At 41.3% G+C, this 20,530-nt stretch overlaps 1 long non-coding RNA gene across 1 annotated transcript; it reads right to left on the bottom strand.

Annotated features, from left to right (window-relative positions):
- Window positions 1–12,102: 12,102 nt before the first annotated feature.
- On the bottom strand, window positions 12,103–20,202 carry LOC141410380 (uncharacterized). Its single transcript, XR_012435337.1, has 2 exons — window positions 19,961–20,202; window positions 12,103–14,572 (listed from the first exon to the last, which is right to left on the bottom strand). It is a non-coding gene; the product is annotated as an uncharacterized lncRNA (long non-coding RNA).
- Window positions 20,203–20,530: the final 328 nt, after the last annotated feature.

Raw genomic sequence — 20,530 nt, 5'->3', positions numbered from 1 at the left:
AGATCTTGTGAGAACTCACTCACTATCACAAGAACAACAAGGGGGAAATCTGCCCCTATGATCCAATCACCTCCCACCAGGACTCTCTTTCAACATTGGAGATTACAATTCAACATGAGATTTGGGTGGGGACACAAATCCAAACCATATCAGCCAGGTATTATAAATGTTTTGCACATAATACCTCTTTGACTTTTAAAATTATGCTGTTAATTCCTCCCATTTTACAAATGAGAAAATTGAGGTACTGAAAACTTGCAAAGCTGGTAAGTGGCAAAACTGTGATTTATGTAAACCAAGAGACTGGCTCCAATGTCCATGTTCTTAATCTAGGAGGGCTATACTTATTCCTACAGTAAGTACAGAATTTAGGTTGGGGTCACTGTATAACGTTCAATAGAAAGCTTAGTCAACTATCCAAATAATTTTGACCCAATTTTATTATTAGGATCTAGTGTCTGCACTGGTAAACTCATCTAACAATTGCTCAGTTTTCTCTTTTACACCATGCTATACCTGTGGTAAACTTCAGTACATAAATTTGTCTTTCCAACATAAATATTTTAATACTCCTCTTTCATTTGTAGAGTATGTACATTAACTTCTTTGATAGCAATGGTAAATTTCTTCTCTGCAAATCTTGGTCCCCTTTGTTATCTCTGGAACAGTTATGGTCACTGTTACAAGCTGATCTGTGTCTCTCCCAGATTTATATGTTGAAGTCTTAATCCTCCAGTACCTCAAAATGTGACTGTATTTGGAGATAGCATTTTTAAAGAGGTAATTAGGGTGGGCCCTAATCCAATATAACTAGCGTCCCTATAAGAAGTGGAAATTTGGACACAGATAGCTGCAGAGGGAAAAGCATGTGAGGACACAGGGAGAACATGGCCACCTGCAGGAGAAGGAGAGGGGCCTCAGAAGAAACCAACCCTGAAGACTCCTTGATCTCTAACTTCTAACCTCCATAAATATGAGAAAATAAATTTCTGTTTTTTAAGCCACTTACTCTGTGGTAGTTTGTAATGACAGCCCTAGAAATCTGATACAGTCACTGTTTCAATTAGGGTCTTAGTTTACAAATTAAGATTCTTGCTGGTTTAAGCAGAAAAAGGATATTTCTTAAGGAATATCAGATAGCCCGGAGAATCTTTGGAGGGTTAAAGAGTTGGATTTGGAGACTATGCAGTCAGAAACAATGCTCTAACCGCATTGTGAAATTGTGCCAGTAAAGGCTCTGATGCAACTAGACACTAAAGCACACACCACTCACTCTGGACATGAAACATCAGGAATTCCATCATTCTGACCCTAAGAGATGACATCTCAGCTGCTACCTATGCCAAAATGTGGATTTCCTTCAGCTCCTGCCTTGTCATGTAGCTCATTTCTGGGATGATGTCTCACATGGGTGTGTGTGATTGGGGTAGCCTAGGTTATACGCCTGTAGCTTCCCCGCAAGTGAGTGTGAGAAAGTGAGCTTTCTGGCTTCTACCATGTGGAGGTGGATTAAAAGGCAGAAAGTTGCCTACATGTGAAAAGGATGCTCAAAAGGTGATGCTAGGTCAGAAAAGGCAAAGGGAATCAACTATAAAACTTCAGTAGTATGATTTTTTGGCCAGTTGCTCTTTGGTACCATCCCTGAAAGCTAGTTATTCTTTCCGCAGTCCTTAAACTTTTCTTGAATCTACTTTTGTTTTCATTCAACCAACTCTCCCTTCTAACTATCAAGTACAAATAATTGAATCTTCACACCCCATCCTGTTGTATACCTTTCTAAGAAAGAAATTAAGCAGGTTAATATGAAGGTGCTATTTGTCAAGTATTTATCCCTCCCAATACTGGTAGAAGAACTTCCAACTTTCCTTAGTGAATTATTCCATCTTCCATCTTTTCCTATCATTTGTGTGGGAATAACATCTCTTACTGTGCAGCCCCTCCCCAAGTTCCAGACCTGTGGCTTAGTCTGGCCAGTCAGAACATTCCATACACTGCCCTCACCCCAGCCCTGTGATAAGTTCTGGAATAGGTGGGTTTATTGTCCAGGACAGACAGATAAGATGCAGTCCCTGGACACCTCCTAGCATGACAGACCTGCATCTTTCTGGTTCCCGTCTTTCTGCTGAAGTTTTTAGTCTAGGATGGCAGCCTGGAACTGCTGCGGGCCAAACTGATACTCCTCATTAAAAAGTTTTTCCAGAGTAAAGCTGACACAGAGGGACGGAGAGCTGAGGGATTCATAGAAACAATCCTCATGTATTTTGAGCATTCAAACCAGCTGTGTTAGAAGTTTGTATTACATCTATGTAATGACATCTTTTAGGATAAAAGATAAAATGACATCTTTTAGGATCTGATGAGAGATAAAGCATATTTGCATATGTTTTTCTGTAGCTTTTGCTTTATCCAGGTTTACTCCTGTCATGGTTAATTTTACGTGTCAACTTGACCAGGCTAAGAGATGCCCATACAGCTGGTAAGACATTGTTTCTGAGTTTGTCTGCGAGGACGTTTCTGGAAGAGATTAGCGTTTGAATTGGTGGACTGGGAAAAAGAAGACACATCTTCACCCACGTGGGTGGGCATCGTCTAATCCTTACAGAGTCCAGTAAAACAAAAAGGTGGAGAAAGGGTGAATTCACTCCCTCTTTCTCTTCTTCTTCTACTTCTTCTTCTTCTTTTTTCCCCCAGGCAAGTTCAAGTCTCCCTCTCTCACTCAGGTTGGAGTGCAGTGGCATGATCATGGCTCACTACAGCTTCAATCTGTAGTGATCTTCCTGCCTCAGCCTCCTGAGTAGCTGGGACCATAGGCACATGCCACCACATCTAGCTAATTTTATTTTTTGTAGAGATCAAGGTCTTGCTATATTGTCCAGGCTGGTCTTGAACTCCTGGCCTCAAGCAATCCTCCCGCCTTGGCCTCCCAAAGTGCTGGAATTACAGATGTGAGCCACTGTGCCTGTCCTCACTCTCTCTTCTTGAGCTGGTGGAGTCATCTTATCCTGCCTTTGGACATCAGAGCTTCCAGTTATTGGGCCTCCAGACTCCAGTACTTACACTAGTGGTCCACCCTGGTTTTCAGGCTTGCAAACTTGATTGGGAGTTTCACTGTCAGCTCTCCCAGTTCGCAAGCCTTTGGATTAAGACTAAATACTTACACCAAAGACTTTTGTAATTCTCCAGTTTGCAGAGGGCAGATTGTATACATACACACAATAAATCACAAAGTTAATGTAAAAAAAGAAAAAAAAACTAGAAGAAAGGAAAACATTGTGGAGCATCAAAGAGAAACTTTCTGTTCTTCAAACCAATGGGTCACAGTACTCATATCTATAGTTTCTTCAGGGTACTCTTTCATGTCTTGGTCAGTTCATTGTTTATGCAGAAACATAAGTAGAGAGCAGTTTCTTGATATATTCAGGTGCAGTACCTTTAATGAAATAATTCCTTCTAAGTAAATTTAGATTGAGTTATAGTGATCTGTTTCCTTTAATACAACAGTTTCTCTTAAGATTAGCATAGTAGAATCTAATTTATGATTAGAAGGTGAAGGAAAGTTAACACTAGGCACTGTATGCTAACCAATGAGATAACACAGAGTACTACTGTTCCTTGATAGAAATAAATTCTTATGGGAACCAGAGACATGCAAGTCTGCCTGAATTACAATACTTCTATTAAATATGTGTTATATGCCAGCATTTGTCCTGGAATTGTCAGATGAAAGAGAGATCAAAAGGTCAAAACTGAAAAGAGTGAAGCCAACATGTAAAAAGAAACACAAAACAAAGTAGGCAACCTCATGATAGCCTCCAAACACTTAGATGCAAGAAATAGGAAAAAAATGCCCTCTTTCTTCCAGTTTTTCCTTAAACAACATTATTAACTTTGCGCTTTATTGGACATAATGTTATTTAGTACATCTTTTTGTATTCTCTTGAAATATGTTACTGTAATTCCAAAATGAAAACTTACGCTTAAATATTTAAATTCCTATTAAACAACTCTGCTTTAATCATTTGTATATACTAAAACATCCATATGAAATAATTTGTGTGAATATCAGAAAGTTATGCCCAGTAAAGTTAACTAAGAAGAATGCAGCTTTAATGTAAGGACTGAAGAACTGTTATTTAGGATCCTGTGCATCTTATGCTGCTAGGCTGCTCAGCCTAGAAAAGGGCAACTTCTAAAATGGGGAAGATTCTCACCATTATAACATAGTCTTGCAACATCTGGGCTTCTGAGTGGCTTGCTTGAAATAAATGTGTGGGTTTTTCAGGACTCTGCATCACAAAAACGCAGGATATTATAACCTACTCAGTATTTTGGACATCCAAGGAAAAAAGGACTAGAAGTTATGGGAAGGTTGAGAAAAGGGAACCAGAAAGGAAGAGGATGAGGAGGAGAAGGAGAAGAGAAGAGGAGGAAGAGCAGGAGGAGAAGGAGTACTGTATTCACTAGTGCATTTTACCTTCTGCAGGGTAAATAATTAGTACCCCCCAGCTTGTAAATAACAGGATGGTGTTCTCTGACTAAAATTGGGCTCATTTTTATGTTAGGAATTTATGATTTCCTAATTGCTATTGAGATTCGTTGCAGCATAAACAAACAGATGTGCTTTTAATTAGATTAGCCTCTTACAAACAAATGGATGTCTCAAGTTCAATCCAATTCTTTCTTAGTTACTTATCGTATGCAAGCATTTTAATGTGTTTACTGCAAAAATATGTACAATTAAATTGGTTTCTCTGTGATTAAATATTTTATAACTTCCTTTATTTGATCTTTAATTTTTACTGATAAAGAGGTACAAAAGTAAATGAAGGACAATTATTATAATAAACGGTGAAATTATTTAAGTCTCTGTAAAAAATGATATTTAAAGTATTTCCTCTAAAATGGGTCATTTCTGAAATAGACATATGTGTTTATAAATGTAATCTAGGTGCAATACATTGTTTATGTAGTAATTTTTCCAGAATAGTTAATATATTTTTTGTTTAACTATTGCTGCCTAATAAACTACTTCAAAACTTAGTGGCTTAAAACAACAAGCATTTTCTCATCTCACACAATTTTGTGCATTGGGCATTTGGCTTGGACATACAGAGAGGGCTCATCTTGGATTTGCTTGATAGCTACTGGGACTGGAACATCCAAGAAGGCTTCTTTACTCCCATGTCTGTCACTTCAGCTAGGATGGCATGAATGATGGCGTCTGGCTAATGCTCAACAGGGTCATATATCTGGGACTTTGATTCTTTCTGCAGGGTGGGTTCCGTGGTCTTTTCCAAATAGTTTGAGAATCTCTTTTTCTCCATGTGACCTCTTCATGCAGTTTTTCCAGCAAGGTAGCCATACTTCTTAAGAGGCTGTGAAGCTTGAGTCTGGAATTGACATACAGTCACTTCTGCCACATTCTTTTGGCTAAGTAAGTCGTCACAAGGTCAGCCTGGATTCAAAGTAGGTGAGGGCTACACAGGAGTATGAATGCCAGGATGTCTGGCTCATCAGGGGTGGGGGGTAGCTGTGGAGACTAGCTACAATACAGGTATCCCTTGACAGTGTGGTTTCCTGGATCCTCAACTGTATACTTAAGTGTTTCTCAAGATGTATGTTTTATTTAATATGAGGCTTAAGAAATGTTTTTCAGAAAAAGAGCACTTGTATTATAAATTTGAGAGATAGTATAATCTATAGCCCTTCACTTGGGCTCATTGGCATGCTAAAAGTGGTAAGAGTTTTGCAGCATAAAAATCTGTTTAATTTGTATAACACAGCATTCCTCAAATATTTAAGAGTATAGGACTGTGCCTGGCACTTAGTAATTGTTCATAAATATTTGTGGAATGAAATTTATAACAAGATCCTTTTTCACAAAATGCACACTGCATTCCCAATGAAGTGGTGTTTCCACTGAAGGAACTTTGGGAAAACTGGTCTATTATGGAAGAGAGTAGTATGTGACACGTTTTCTTCCTGACCCATGGCTTCTACCTGGGTGCTTCCTAGTGAATTGGTTGTTGCACTTTAAATGACATGATCCCATCTCCTGGTCCCAGGTGACAAGACCCAACTGAGCACCTGACCCAAAGGCAGCCCTCCTTAGCCCAGCCAGCAATGATAAGGAAGCCTAGCACAAGATCTTTCTAAAAGGGGGAAGATTCTCACCGTTATAAAATAGTAATGCAACACCTGGGTTTCTGAGTGGCTTGCTTGAAATTAATGTGTGGATTTTTCAGGACTCTACATCACAAAAACTCAGGATACTATGACCTACTCAGTGTTTTGGACCCCCCAAGGAGAAAAGGACTAGAGGTTATAGGAAGGCTAAGCAAAAGGGAAGGAGAAAGAAAGAGGATGAGGAGGAGAAGGAGAAAACATGAGTACCTTAAATTGGAATGTGATAGGGAGACCAAATTATATATTCTGTTTTGAGTAGTTTGAATTTGAGAAAATCAGTCAATTAGTTGGTAGGGGTAAGACCAATAGAAGCAGAAGCTTAGAGTAACTGAGTTTCCATTATATGCAGTCCTAGGGTGCTCTGCTTATTTTCTGGTTGTGTGGCTGCTGAAATCACCTCCTTTCCCCTTTTCTTCCCCCCATCTTTAGAATAAAACTCCATTAACTAACATAACCTGTCTCAATTTCTTATCATGGAAAAGAGTCTAACTGTATGTAACGTCAGGAAAAGAGGTATATGCACTCTTATTCAGAGTCAGAAAACACTCCTTCAGTTGTTTAGCTCGGGGAGAAGTGCCAATATGACATGTCCCTTCACCAATGTGCAAGCCCAGTGGGGACTTTACTGGGAAACTCAACTACAAGTCATGCTGGTAAACCAGCTGGTTAGGCAGCTTTTTCAACTGCTGGAAGAAATGCTTTTGTCAACAGCTGCAGAAAAAAAAAAAAAATTGCTCTAGGTGAGAATTTTTCTTTAAAGGATCTCTGAAATATATGCTGAAAATTGTACTTTTGAGCATGTTACTTGCTCTAGATGACTGTCGGAAAATAATGAGAAAAGTAATTATTTAATTTATTTAATTAGAAGAAGGAGGTGAGAAGTGGAAAGAGAGAGCACATGGACACCCATGAAGCTGGAACTGTTGTGCCAATGTTAGCTAATTACCAAAAAAGAGCTATCTAGGGAACAATGGAAAACCAGGAGATAGGTTCTGCTGGCATGCTCCCTAGTCTGAGTCTATGGTGAGTCAAAAAGCAACCACTCTCTAGGATATTTATTAGAAAAAGGGAGCAGGAAATATTACCCAGATAATTCATTTTAAGTCCACAGAAGAGAGAAGAAGCAATAGAATACTGATATAACACCATGTCAATCACTGGCAGGGCTGCATTAATGAAGTTGAGATACCAGAGGTAAACAGAATTTGCCAGCTGTTGTTGTTTGAAAAGGTTCAGTGGATGTTGAGCATTTGAGGATTTAACAAGAGAGAAGTGTATTTGCATTGGGCTGCCAGGATTCATTTTTTTAAAAAAAAGTAGTCTTTTTTTTTTTGACAATTTTAGATTTATAGAAAAATGAAGCAGACAGTACGGAATTAATACATACCCCCAAACCCAATTTTTCCAATTTTTCCAAGACTAAATTACATTGTCTAAAGATATATATTTAAATGGTGAAACTTAAAAAATAAAGCAAGGAAATTATTACTATAAAAAGTAGTAGTATTTAAAAAGGCAACTTCAATTTCTAGGCAGATAAAGAAAGTAGCAGGGATGGGACATACTCTTCCACCTGAAACAACTAAAATAACCTCAACAAAAATGCTATGTGGAATGATGGTTTTCAGACTTTGAATAACAGGCAATGAAGAACAATGATCCTTGAGAGATGAGAAAACAAATGAGGTAAGTCCTATAATTGCCCCAGCTTACTAGCTGCGGGGAGTTTTCAGGCCATTGCTATGGGAGGAGGAGCCTAGACAAAAACCAGCAGTTACCCTGAGTTAAGGATATGAAGCTGGGAGTCCAAGAGATAGGAGAAAGTACCAGCGAAGAGGGAGCTACCACAGAGAGAGCTCCAGAGATTACAGAAAGGCCACCTGAACACAGACAAGTGAGAAAACTAATGCAGGCCAGAGAAAACACCACCTAGAAGGAGCAGAAGGAAAATGTCTGGAGCTCATAACCAGCAGAAAGAGTTTGTGTTCCCACCAGCCAGAGTGCAAAACCTTGGCATTGGGCAAAGTACTCAAGAGGGTGTTCTGAGTAATAGAGAAAAATTAACCCTAAACAAAAAGCTGCTCTGGTACCACCTAATGATGCTACAAACAAGATATGAATGGATCAAACTATTTCCAAGTAACTTAACTGTGACCCAGAACACAGCTCAAGAATATATTTTTAATAGAGTACAGAAATACGCAGTGTTCAACAAGGTAAAATTCACAGTATCAGGGGATTAATAAGGAGGAGGAAAGAAGAGAAGAAAAAGAGAAAGATATGACTCTAATGAGAAAAATGAATCAATACAAAAAGATGTAAACATGTATAATGAATAGATAATGACATTAACACAGTTATATTTCATAAATTCGAAAGGATGGGGAAAGATTGCTCATGTTAAATAGAGGCATGAAAGATATTTTTTAAAAGACCCAAGTTGAACTTCTAGAGATAAAAAATAAAATGTCTGAGGTGGGATGTGTAATTTAAAAAATCTAATAATAAGAGAATGAACTCAGTGAAAAATAGACAAAATATCTAATCAGACCCTTAACCAAAGAAGATATATAGATAGGAAATAAGCACATGAAAAGATGTTCAACATCATCAATTATTAGGGAAGTGCAAATTAAAACCATAGTGAGAAACTGTTGCATATGACTACAGTGAGTAAAAAGACCAACCATATCAAGTGTTGGTGAGGACTTGGAGCAACTACAGCTCTTATATGTCACTGTGAGGAATGTTAAATTGTACAACCACTTTGGAAAGCAGTTCTGGCAGTTTCTACAAAAATTAAACATACACCTATCATATGGCCCAGTGATTCCTCTCCTAGGTTTACCCAGGGAAAAGAAAGCCAATGTCCACACAAAGGTTTGTATGTGAATGTTCATGGCAACTCTATTTGCAATAGCCTCAAACTGAAATGACCCAAATGTCCATCAAAAGATGAAAGACTAATCAAATCATGGTATATCTGTAAAAATACTATTCAGCAATAAAATGGAATGAACTACTGATACACATGAAAAATATTGGATGAATCTCATAATTATGCTAAAAGAACCCAGGGAAAAGAAGACATGCTGCATCTCATTACTTACTACTCAGTTACTTTAACATATAGAAATTATTAATATTAAGACAATGTTTTATATAGAGTAAGGGGTACAAAGACCATTTGTGGTTTTGATTAAATTACTATTCTCAGATATTACTGGCACCTAAATTAAGAACCTAGAATAATTTTAGAGCAGAAAGAATATCCAGATAAATTGATCCACCTCCACCCCTTGATCTTACAGATTAGAAAGCTGAGGTTCACGGAAGTTACATGGTTTACTCAATGCCACATAATTGGTAGAAACCTAGAATTTTAGGAAGCTATTTCCACTCACAGTGAAGATCTCCTTTAAATTACAGGCAAGACATAATTTAAAAATACATTTTTTAGTAACCTGGCCTTATAAAATTCATTATTTGGGGAAATTTTTCTAAGAAAAAAAAAGTGACTATGTTAACCATAAGGAAATACTTCAGATGAAATTAATAAGTGATATTTCAGGTTTCCTTGAGCCCTATTCCTCTTACCTTGCTTTTATTCAAGTAAATTTCCTTGTTGGAGAAGATGTACCTCCACAGTTTTGCTGAGTCGTTGGTAGAATGAAACTGCTTGACTAGAGGGGTAATTTTCTCACAGATTGACCTAGAAATCTTCTGGCAAGTCCCAGAGACTTGAATGGGTAGGCCGCATCTCCTATTCCATCACTTTGGGCATGGAGTAGGATTTCAAGATATGAATCATAAGGTGACACAAACATTCAGACCTTAGAAGCATTTGTTATTGGTTTCTCACAACAGAAAGTGAAAATTTATTTCTCCTCTCCTACCAGCACCATCACACACACATACTTATTCTCATATCCCTTCAACTTTTCCATCTAGTTATATTGCAATCTTGTTAAGGTTTATATTCATAGTTTACATTATCATGACTATGTATGACTTAGAACTGAGCTATGCAGTAAAACCATTATTACCTTTCTTTTAGCAAAATATTTTTCGTCTGAATGTGTGTACATATACACGTGTGTGTACGTATTTATAGTTTTCCTTGCGGAATTCTTTGTTGTTTTTTCTATTCTTAAGAAGTAGTAACTTCTTGTGTAAACAAAGAGAAACATTACAGAAATATACCCATGCTATTTTTTTTTTTTTAACAAATACTTCATGGGCGGTACAGGAAACACTGCTGGTGCCCACCTATACCCCCTTAATTCCTACTATCATGGCAAATATCATTCTGACTTCCACCTGTGAGTAGTTCCATTTCTTTGCATGAGGGTTTCCTTTGGGTCCAGAGTCTTCTTGACCTATGTGCATGCAATCCAAAAATACCAGGGAATGAATATTCCCTGAGAGTAGTCCTTGACTAACAACTGAAGAGCGTTGCATAAATACTCCAACTCCCTCTCCTCTTAGGTAATATATCTGAGGCACATATTCAATGCTGTTTCTTAGTGTTCCCTAGTGGGATTAAGCTTCAGTTTCCTATGATGTCTTTTTCTTGAGTCAGTGTCTTGCTCGGCCCAGGCTGGAGTGCAGTGGCGTGAACTTGGCTCACTACAACCTCTGCCTCCTGGGTTCAAGCAATTCTCCTGCCTCAGCCTCCCGAGTAGCTGGGACTACAGGTGTGCACCACCATGCCCAGCTAATTTTTGCATATTTTGTAGAGAGGGGGTTTCTTCATGTTGGCCAGGTTGGTCTCCAACTTCTGGGCTCAAGCAATCTGCCTCCCAAAGTGCTGGGATTACAGGCCTAAGTCACAACGCCTGGCCCTAGGATGCCTCTTTGATGAAACGCTATTGGTTTCCTTCCTGTCCCTGTATCACTTTCCTACTCCAATAGTGGAAACTTATAGGATCACCTCCCAAACAAATTATTGTACTAGAATTCTTCTCCCCAGGCCTGCTTCTTAAACAATCCAAACTAAGACAATTAATGCTGTGCACAGCTAATTATGTCACATTATAAGGCACAAGATATTTGGCATCTCAGTTTTAGAGATGCTAAGATTGATCAGTGGATGCAGGCAGTATCAGCCTGATCCCCTCATTATAAATTTCTCTTTCCTACCTTTCACCTAATACTTTTTAGCACTCACTGATGATCATTGCCTATATCTGTTAATATTACTTCATAAGGTATTTTAAATGGTGTTTTTTAAATCCAGTATTTTTCAAAAAATTAGCTGGACGTGGTGGTGGGCGCTTGTAGTCCCAGCTACTTGGGAGGCTGAGGCAGGAGAAAGGCGTGAACCCAGGAGGCGGAGCTTGCAGTGAGCCGAGATTGCGCCACTGCACTCCAGCCTGGGTGACAGAGCGAGACTCCGTCTCAAAAAAATTTTATAAACCCAATAAATAAAAATAATAAATCCAGTATTTTTTTCTGCATTAGCTAAAATTCTTCTGTCAGCACAAACTTTTCCTTTATCAACTATTTGATTCCCCTGAAATATAGTTTGTACAGAGAGGGTAGGATAAATGTGTCCTTTTTGATGACTTTAAGTAGTTACCATGAATTTAACCCTGAACTATTGCCTGTTGTCTGAATCATTTTTAATATGGTTATTCCTAGTGAATACTCTATCAATTTCATTTTTTTTCAAACGAGGTTTCTGAGGGCTTCTGACCTCTCCGAGAGCCATCTCACTGATCACCCTCTAGAACTGGGACACAGAGTCATCCTGGGATTCCCTTCCACCAGTCTGTGGATTCCCTTCAGCTGTCTCCAGTGTAAAAATTCTTGTTTTCTGAATGCCTTGCTTTCATTTTTTGTGGAACATGTTCCTGGAACCAAGCCGGGCCAGGCTGTGTTTTCTCGCGGCCCAATAACGAGAAGCAGACAAACTAGGAAAGAAGGGAATTTATTGTTGCAACCAGATACAGGGAGAAGGCCAGAGATAATTCCACCAGACCAACTCAAAGTGTTACAATTTTCTTCGTGCTTATATAGGTTGGGGTTATGTGCCTACATGCAGTATAGCATTTGCCTAAGTCTACTGGTAACTAATTTTGTTTTGACTAGACGATCAGAGGCAAAAATGCTTGCTAAGTCTGATTAAAAGGGCCCCAGTACCTTCAAGGCCTGTCTACTGTGGTACGACAGTGATGACTTCTATCTTACCTTTTTTACAGCTTAGTTTGGAGATCTGCCTTAGGCTCTCCAGTGAATTTATTCAAACAGCTGCCTCTCTTGCTTTGACTCGTCTCAGATTTCATCGACCTGAGATGGGTCCTGGCACTAGGAATGCAAGACTGTCTCTTTATTTTGGTTTGCTCTAGGTTAGGGAGAAGTCTTGACCGCATGTTTCATTTCTAGCTTTGATGTCTGGGCACTGATTTCCCTAGGCTTAACTATTTACTCAGTGTTAAGGCAGCTCTGTGGAAATTAGTCTGTGTAACTGAAGTGCTGTGCAGGCCTGTCTGTGTGATTGTCATAGAGACTTTTCTGTGGGATTATCAGGGAGAATTGACCTGCCGCAATCCCCACTGTCAATTTGTGCATGATTTTTGTCATGCTTGTGGCAGAGGAGCTGCTGGAGTGCTGGACGTTGTGATCCTTCTGGCTCTTTCCTGCTGAGAGGGGTCGTCATCAGGGGTGCTTGAACTGGGGTTGGAGTGGAAGAGGTCCACCTGTCCTCTGTTCATTTCGGGGTCTTAGGGGCAGTGCCTGTTGGAACATAACTGCATGAGTCCAAGGAATGTTCTGAAACAGCACACAGTAGCAATACATTCCACAGCATAAAGTGACACCTATGCCTAGGATAATGGCTAAGAACGTCAGAATTTTCTGCCACCAAGAGGGCCTTCCACCAAACCATGATGCAAGAAATCACTTAGTGACAACTCTGGGCTGGAGATGACCTGAATTTGCTGGTGCATATCTTTTAATGCCAGGGAGATGTTCCCAGAGTTATCTGGAATATATACACAGCATTCAGTTTTGATGAGGGCACAAGTTTCCCCTTGAGCTACAGTAAGGATGTCCAAGGCCATTCGGTTTTGTAGAATAGCCTTCTGCATGTGACACATTTCAGTATTTATTAGAGAGATGCTCTGGAGGCTGTCATTCAGAGTCCTTTTGGTAAAGTTAGCTGGGGCTTCTATATGCCATATAACAGTTCCTAGCCCTACTGAGGACTTGAATATTGCAGCTAGATGATCGTACTAATGAAAGACTGACTTAGTCCACCTATTAATCATATGTGGAAGACAGGCTGGATTTTTTTTAATTTTTTTTGTACCCACCAGCCTTGTGCTCATGGGAGGCCTAGATTGCAGCATCCTAGCCAGCCTACAGGGAGCCATGGCCACAAATTGGTGCCACAAAGCCACTGAGTCCTGTTGGGAGCATACTGGGCTGTTGCTCCCAATATTTAGGCTGGGCAGTTGAGACCAGTCTGTGGCAAATACATCCCTTTGCTGGAGTGCTATAATATGTTGGCACCGATCTGGGAGAATCCATCCCATAACCCATGTGGCATTGGGCCAGTGGTCAAGGGAGTGGTTTCATTGTTCCCAACACAAGGGGGCTAGTTGACTCGAGTGCCCAGTAGAGGTGGTTAACCGTATGAGCCCATCCCAAATTTGGAGAAAGCCACTCTGGTATCAAACATTTTGGGGTTTAAAAGTTTGCATGGGCACTTTTGGTTCTAACAAGCTAGTGCTATAACTTTGTCTATTGTTTTGTTAATCAAGAATGACTTTTCATGTCCTGGGTCATTTAAAGTTATGTTTATGGGCCATTCTGACATGTTTGCCCTAGTCACTCCTATCATTTGTGACCCAGGCCAGTGTTTTAAATCCAGGAAGATTTGTAAATGTCTCTAATCTTTCCCTCGCGTAGGTGAGACCCACCACAGTAAACCTGTGGTGCTAGAGAGGGGTAACAGGCCACAGACCCAATAGGAATCCTGCTGGAGGCTGTCTGCATAGTCCTGTGCCCATTGTGGAAAGAGGTTAGCAGTGTGTGCAGAAACAATACTAGGTATAAAGAGAAAGAATAGGATAAAAGAAATTCTTATCATTTTCTGAATAGAAACTTCAGGCCCTCTAGGGGCTCTGCCTCCCATTGAGTGGTTGCAGGTATTCCCATGGTGGAGTTCTCGGGTGACTGGAATTTCTTCACCCACACATGATGAACCCAAGGCTGGATGCCTGCTAGTGTCAGTGCCGAGTCAGTGGTGGACAGCCCGTCATAGGGCTCTTTCCCTTTCTCTTGTAGTTGTTGGGCAGGACCAGCTTCCTTCCATTTCTTCCGCAGCACGTGATCACCAGACTGGAGCGGGTGGTGGGCTTCCGCAAAGTCTATGACATTTCTGTTAGAAGCAAAGTTATGCAAAGGGTTAAGAGTTTGTTCCAAGTGAGTGGCATAAGTTTTAACAGTTAGTTCCTTGTCTGGAGACGTTCTAGCCACCCGGGACAAGTTGGCTGCAAAAGGCCTCCTGGAAAAGATTTCATAGGGACTTATTTTGATCCCACTTCTGGGAGCTATTCTTACCTGGAGCAGAGCAATCCCAAGCAACTGAAGCCACTTTAGCTGTGTTTCCTGACATAGCTTGGCGAGGGTTGTTTTTAAGGTATGATTTATTATTTCAGTTTGTCTGGAGGATTGAGGCCTCCAGGCTGTGTGTAGCTCCCATTTTTCCCCTAGTACTTTACTTACTTGTTGGGCTATTTCCTATGTGAATGAAGGTCCATTATCACTCTGGATAATGTCAGGAAACCCATATCGAGGAATGATTTCCTTTAGCAGTACCTTCACTACCTCCGTTGCCCACTCAGAGCAGGATGGGTATGCCTCTACCCAGCCTGAGAAGGCGTCCACCAGAACTAGGAGATATTTGTACCCTCCTGGGGCAGGTAGCATTTGAGTAAAGTCAATTTGCCAATTCTCTAGGGGTTGTTTCTCTCTCCCTTGCTGTCCAGGCTGTCCTGTATTATGGTCGTTGGGCTCATTTTTAACACAAAAGTGGCATCATAGGATTATACTTTCTAAATGGGGCCTCATTCCTTTTCTTTTCATATACTTCTACACAAAAGTTAACGAGACATCTTGCCCAAAAGGTGTGCCATCATGAATATATTTTAGTATCGGGTGAAGGAAAGACCCATGTCCTAGGTCATTTAAAGTTGTGCAGCCATTCTGATATATTTGCCCTAGTCACTCCCATCATTTGTGACCCGGCCCAGTGTTTTAAATCCAGGAAGCCTTGTATATGTCTCCAATCTTTCCCTTGCTTAGGTGAGACCCACCATGGTAAACCTGTGGTGCTAGAAAGGGGTAACAGGCCATAGGCCCAACAGGGATCCTGCTGGAGGCTGTCTGCATAGTCCTGTGCCCATTGTGGAAAGAGGTTAGCAGTGTGTGCAGAAACAATTCTAGGTGTAAAGAGAAAGAATAGGATAAAAGAAATTTTATCTCTGACACCCAAACTAGGCCTTTGCCATTCAATTTCCAGCCATTTTTCATCCTGAATAAACCCTTTGTCTTTGGTAGTCTTTTCATCCTCAAGACTGTACCTGGGTCTGAAGGCTGCCAAATCTATTTGGGGAATTAAAGGAGCCCGGAGTTCAACATTGGAGCTGGCCATGTGCCTGGCTGTGTAATCTAAGAAAGCATTTCCCCTAGCTACTTCAGAATTGTTGTGCTGATGGCCTGGGCAATGCATAACAGCTATTTCTCTTGGGGCCTTTATTGCCTCTGGTAGCTCTAACACTTGCCTTGTGTATTTGATTTCAGTATTGTCAGCCTTCAGTAGGCCCCTTTCTTTCCAGATAGTACCCTGTGCATGGACTATTATGAAGGCGTTTTTGGAATCAGTGTACATGTTGGCACTCTTACTTTGGGACAGTTGCAAGGCTCTAGTAAGGGCGATTAACTGAGCTTTCTGTGCAGAAGTCCCCGTTGGGAGATTTATTGCCTCTATTCCCTCTGAGACTCACTACAAAACAGGCAGTGTTCCTCCTTCCATTAATGGCTAAACTGTTCCTGTTCCTGAACAATGTCCGGTTTGCACATGAGAGGGCTGTGTCCTTCAAATCTGGGGGGCTAGAAAACTCTTGATCAGTAGCTTCTAGGCAGTCATGTATTAGTTCCTTTGATTCCCCAGTAGGTGGCAGCAAAGTGGTGGGGTTTCAGGTTCCAGGGGTCTGCAGTCTCACTGCAGGGTCATCAAGCAGGATAGCCTGATATTGGCCTAATCTGCCTGCCGTTAACCAATAACCACCTTTTGTTCTAACAACGCCAAGACTTAGTGTGGCACAGAAATCGTGGTGGGCTGACCTAGATCAGCTTCTCAGCTTCCTTGAGCAACAGGCAGGTGGTGGCTACTGCCCTAAAACAAGGGGGCCAGCCCCTAGCCACGGTATGGAGCTGCTTTGAAAAATAGGCCACTGGTTGTAGTATTTCTCCCAGGTTTTGTGTTAAGACCCAGAGTGCTAGACCTAGTCTTTCATGCACATAAAGTTGGAAAAGTTTGTGTGGGTTTGGCAGTCCCGGAGCCAGAGCAGATATTAATTTATGCTTAGTTGTTCAAATGTGATTTAGTGTTTGATTTCCCATGGTCTGCTCCTTTTAGATATAGCTGCTTTACTATTAACCCATAATTGGGACTCCAGATTTTACAAAATCCTGCCATTCCTAGGAAGCCCTTTAGTTGCTTCCTGGTTGTGAGCGTTGTGATGGAGGCAATTGCACTCGCCTTTCCACCGTCAGAGCTTTAGTTGATCTTGTAACAGAAACCCTAAGTATTCTACAGTTTGCTTACATATTTAGGCCTTCTTACTTGAAACTTTATACTCACAAGCTGCCAAGTGGTTTAGGGCCTTTACAGTGTTTTCTTGACATTCTTGTTTTGAGGTGCTAGAAATTAATAACTCATCCATATATTGAAGTACACCCCATTTTCTAATTGCAAGCCTCTCAAGGCTTGAATCAAAGTCTCTCCAAATACAGTTGGGGAGTTTTTAAACCCTTGAGTTTAAAATACAGTCCAGCAATATTGAAACTGTGCAGCTGTCTCAGGGTCTGTCCACTCGAAAGCAAACAATAGTTGGCTTTTTATTTCCACTGGTATGCAAAAGAAGGCATCCTTTAAGTCTAACACTGTAAACCGTTCGTTATACTTAGGTAGTAAAGCAAACATAGCATATGGGTTAGCCACAGTGGGGTGAATGCCTTCCACAATATCATTAATTGCTCTGATATCTTGCACAAACCTATACTTATGGGAACGAGGATTCTTTAATGGCAGGAAAGGAGTATTGTATGAGGACTGACAAGGCTTTATTAAGCCATATTGCCATATTGCCAAAACCAGATTAATAACGGCTGGATAACTTCCAAGACTTCCTTCTTTAAGGGGTATTGCCTTTTTCTGGACAGGCTGGGGCCCCTTCCTTCAGTTTGTTTTTTATTGGACTCACATTAATTTCCCTCCCAGGTTGATCTGATACCCAGACCTCTGGCTTCACCTTGTCGAGGACTTCTGGAGGAATTGCCTCTGCCTCAGGGTGTGGGGCCTCAGTGCTCGCCAGCAGTGCTTGCAGCCGCAGTCCATGCTCTGGAGGCATTTGAAGGCACAGCTGACGTTTCTCTGAGTGGAAGATGATCTGAGTCTCTAACTTGTGTAGTAAATCTCTGCTAAGTAAAGGTATCAGGCAGTCTGGCACATAAGTGAATTGGTGAGTTATCAAATTGTTGCCCACTTTACATGAAAGGGGGTGCAGGAACTGTTCTGATTTCAATTGCCCACTTACCCTGACTATATTGACAGAAAGTATCAGAAAGCTTAGTGATTGGTGTATTAACTACTGAATAACGAGCACCAGTATCAACTTTACCCGAGGCTCCTTTGGGGAAATTTTGGTGTCAGTTAGAGTTGGAGCTGCTGGGAGTCTTGGGCACCCTCAATCTTCCTCGGATTCATTTTTGGGTTTGACAGCCATAAGTGACCTGGGTTCCTTCTGAGTTAACTTGGGGCAGTCTGTCTTCCAGTGTCCTATTTCCTGACAGCAAGGATACTGGTCCTTTTCTACTTTCCCTTTCTGCCTTGGGGGTCCTTTTTACTTTGGGTTTCCTCCTGCAGCTGCCAGGAGTACAGCTGCCTGCCGAAGTGCCTTGGTTTCCTCGGCCTCCCTGCTATTATGTACCTTGAATGCAATGTTGATTAATTGGGACGCTTCATTCCAATAGCCCCCTCCACTTTTTGTAGTTTCTTCCTAATGTCTGGGGCACTTTGCCCTATAAAGGTCATATCCACCATTCTAATTCAGGGTCCTGCGGGTCTAACTCTGTATACTTTCTATATGTCTGAGAGATCTGTTCCGTAAATTCTGAGGGGTCCTCAATAGGTGTCTGCTAAAGTGCCTGTACTTTGTTCAGACTTTCAGGTCTTGGCACCCTTGATCCAATGCCCTTTAGGATGCACTTTCTATAGTGTTCCAGATGATTCATCCTAGCTCCACCTGCCTCATTAGGATCCCAATTTGGATCAGTTGGGGGAGTTGCCTCTTTAGGGTCCGGGCTATCATTGGGGCTTTCATCATGAAGGCACGGTGCCTCCTCCTTTGCCTGTCTAACACTAGCCTTCTCTCATCTGCTATGAGCGTGATGTTTAGGAGGGCTTGCACATCAGCCCACGTAAGGCGATGGGTGGCAAAGATAGCAGTACACAATTCGGTCATCTTCTGGGGATCCGCCCTGCAGGAGAATTGGAATTTTTCCAATTCAGTAAATCAGACATGGGAAAGGACTATATGCCAAATAATATCCTGCCGGCTCCTTGCTTATGAACTCCCACAGGATATTGTTGGAGGGAAAATTGCCCTACTCCTGGCTCAGTATCTCCCTGGTCAAATTTAGTGCCTTGTCTAGTTTGGGAGGAAGAGACTATTTTTGCAGCCTCCTCCTATTCCAGGGGTGAAGGTCCTTCCCCCTTTTGAGTGAGTGGCGGGGCATTGACTCCCTCTGGGTCGTCACTTACTGGGTTAAGCACATTTAATACTTGTTGAGTCTCTAATTCCTTTTCTCCCTCTCCCTGGGACTTGAGACAAACCTTGTCTGAGCGCTGCACCATTAGCTTATTTCCTTTGACTTCTTGATTATGCGGTAACATAAACGCTTGTGTATAAGGCTCCTCTGCCTGTCTCCCCTGACACTGACAAAACTGTTCTGATAGATAGTAAAGTAGCTTAAAGATCCAAAAATTGGCCACCATTCCCCAGATCCCAAAACATATGTTGGCTAAGCCATATTACAACAGTAAATCATTTTATTTTTAGTAATGGGAGAGTACCCATACTGTTTCCAATCCGACAGGATCTTTCCCAGAGGGCTCCCTGGGGGAAGGGAGCCGCATTCCCCATCTTAGATTCAACAAGGCTATGGGTACAGACACAGAGATAGTTTCAGATAGACACGGACACAGAGATAGTGTCAGATAGACACAGAAGGAAGTGCGCCTAGGTGAAAAAGGCCTGCAAACCAAGTAGCAAACGCGTGTACAAAAAAGACCTATTATCTTCCTAATGGTACTGAACAAAAGGCTTAATAGCCCAGATAAGGAAATAATAAATGGTCCGGTTTTCACTGACCCTTTGAGCATGTCTGCGCCTGCCAAACTTCCGTTCTATCCCAGTGATGAAAAGGATATGCGGTTTTGTCCACGGGACAGCCCTCAGTAGAGTCCCCAGGACAATCTTACCCAGTAACTGCTGGGAGTTTCCTCATGACTGTCTCCTCGCAAACTGCCAGTCACCAAAGGCAGCACCATCCTGGCGGCCTCCTGGCTGGCTTGCCAAAATTTTTGTTCCTGGAACCAAGCTGGATCTGGCTGTGTTTTCTCGAGGCCCAATAATGAGAAGCAGACAAACTAAGGAGGAAGGGAATTTATTGCTGTAACTGGATACAGGGAGAAGGCCGGAGATAATTCCACCAGACCAATTCAAAGTGTTACAACTTTCTTAGTGCTTATATAGGTTGGGGTTATGTGCCTACATGCAGTATAGCATTTGCCTAAGCCTATTGGTAACTTATTTTGTTTCCACTAGAAGGTCAGAGGCAAAAAATGCTTGCTAAGTCTGATTAAAAGGGCCCTAGTACCTTCAAGGCCTGTTTACTGTGGTACCAGAGTGATTATTTCTATCTTATCTTTTTTACAGCTTATTCTGGAGAGCTGCCTTAGACTCTCCAATGAATCTATTCAAACAGCTGCCTCTGTTACCTTGACTTGTCTGAGATATGGGTCCTGGCACTAGGAATGTAAGGCTGTCTC

Source organism: Macaca fascicularis, chromosome 5 (genome assembly GCF_037993035.2).
Source record: "Macaca fascicularis isolate 582-1 chromosome 5, T2T-MFA8v1.1".
Lineage (NCBI taxonomy): Eukaryota > Metazoa > Chordata > Mammalia > Primates > Cercopithecidae > Macaca > Macaca fascicularis.
This window is presented reverse-complemented; position numbering and strand designations above follow the sequence as displayed.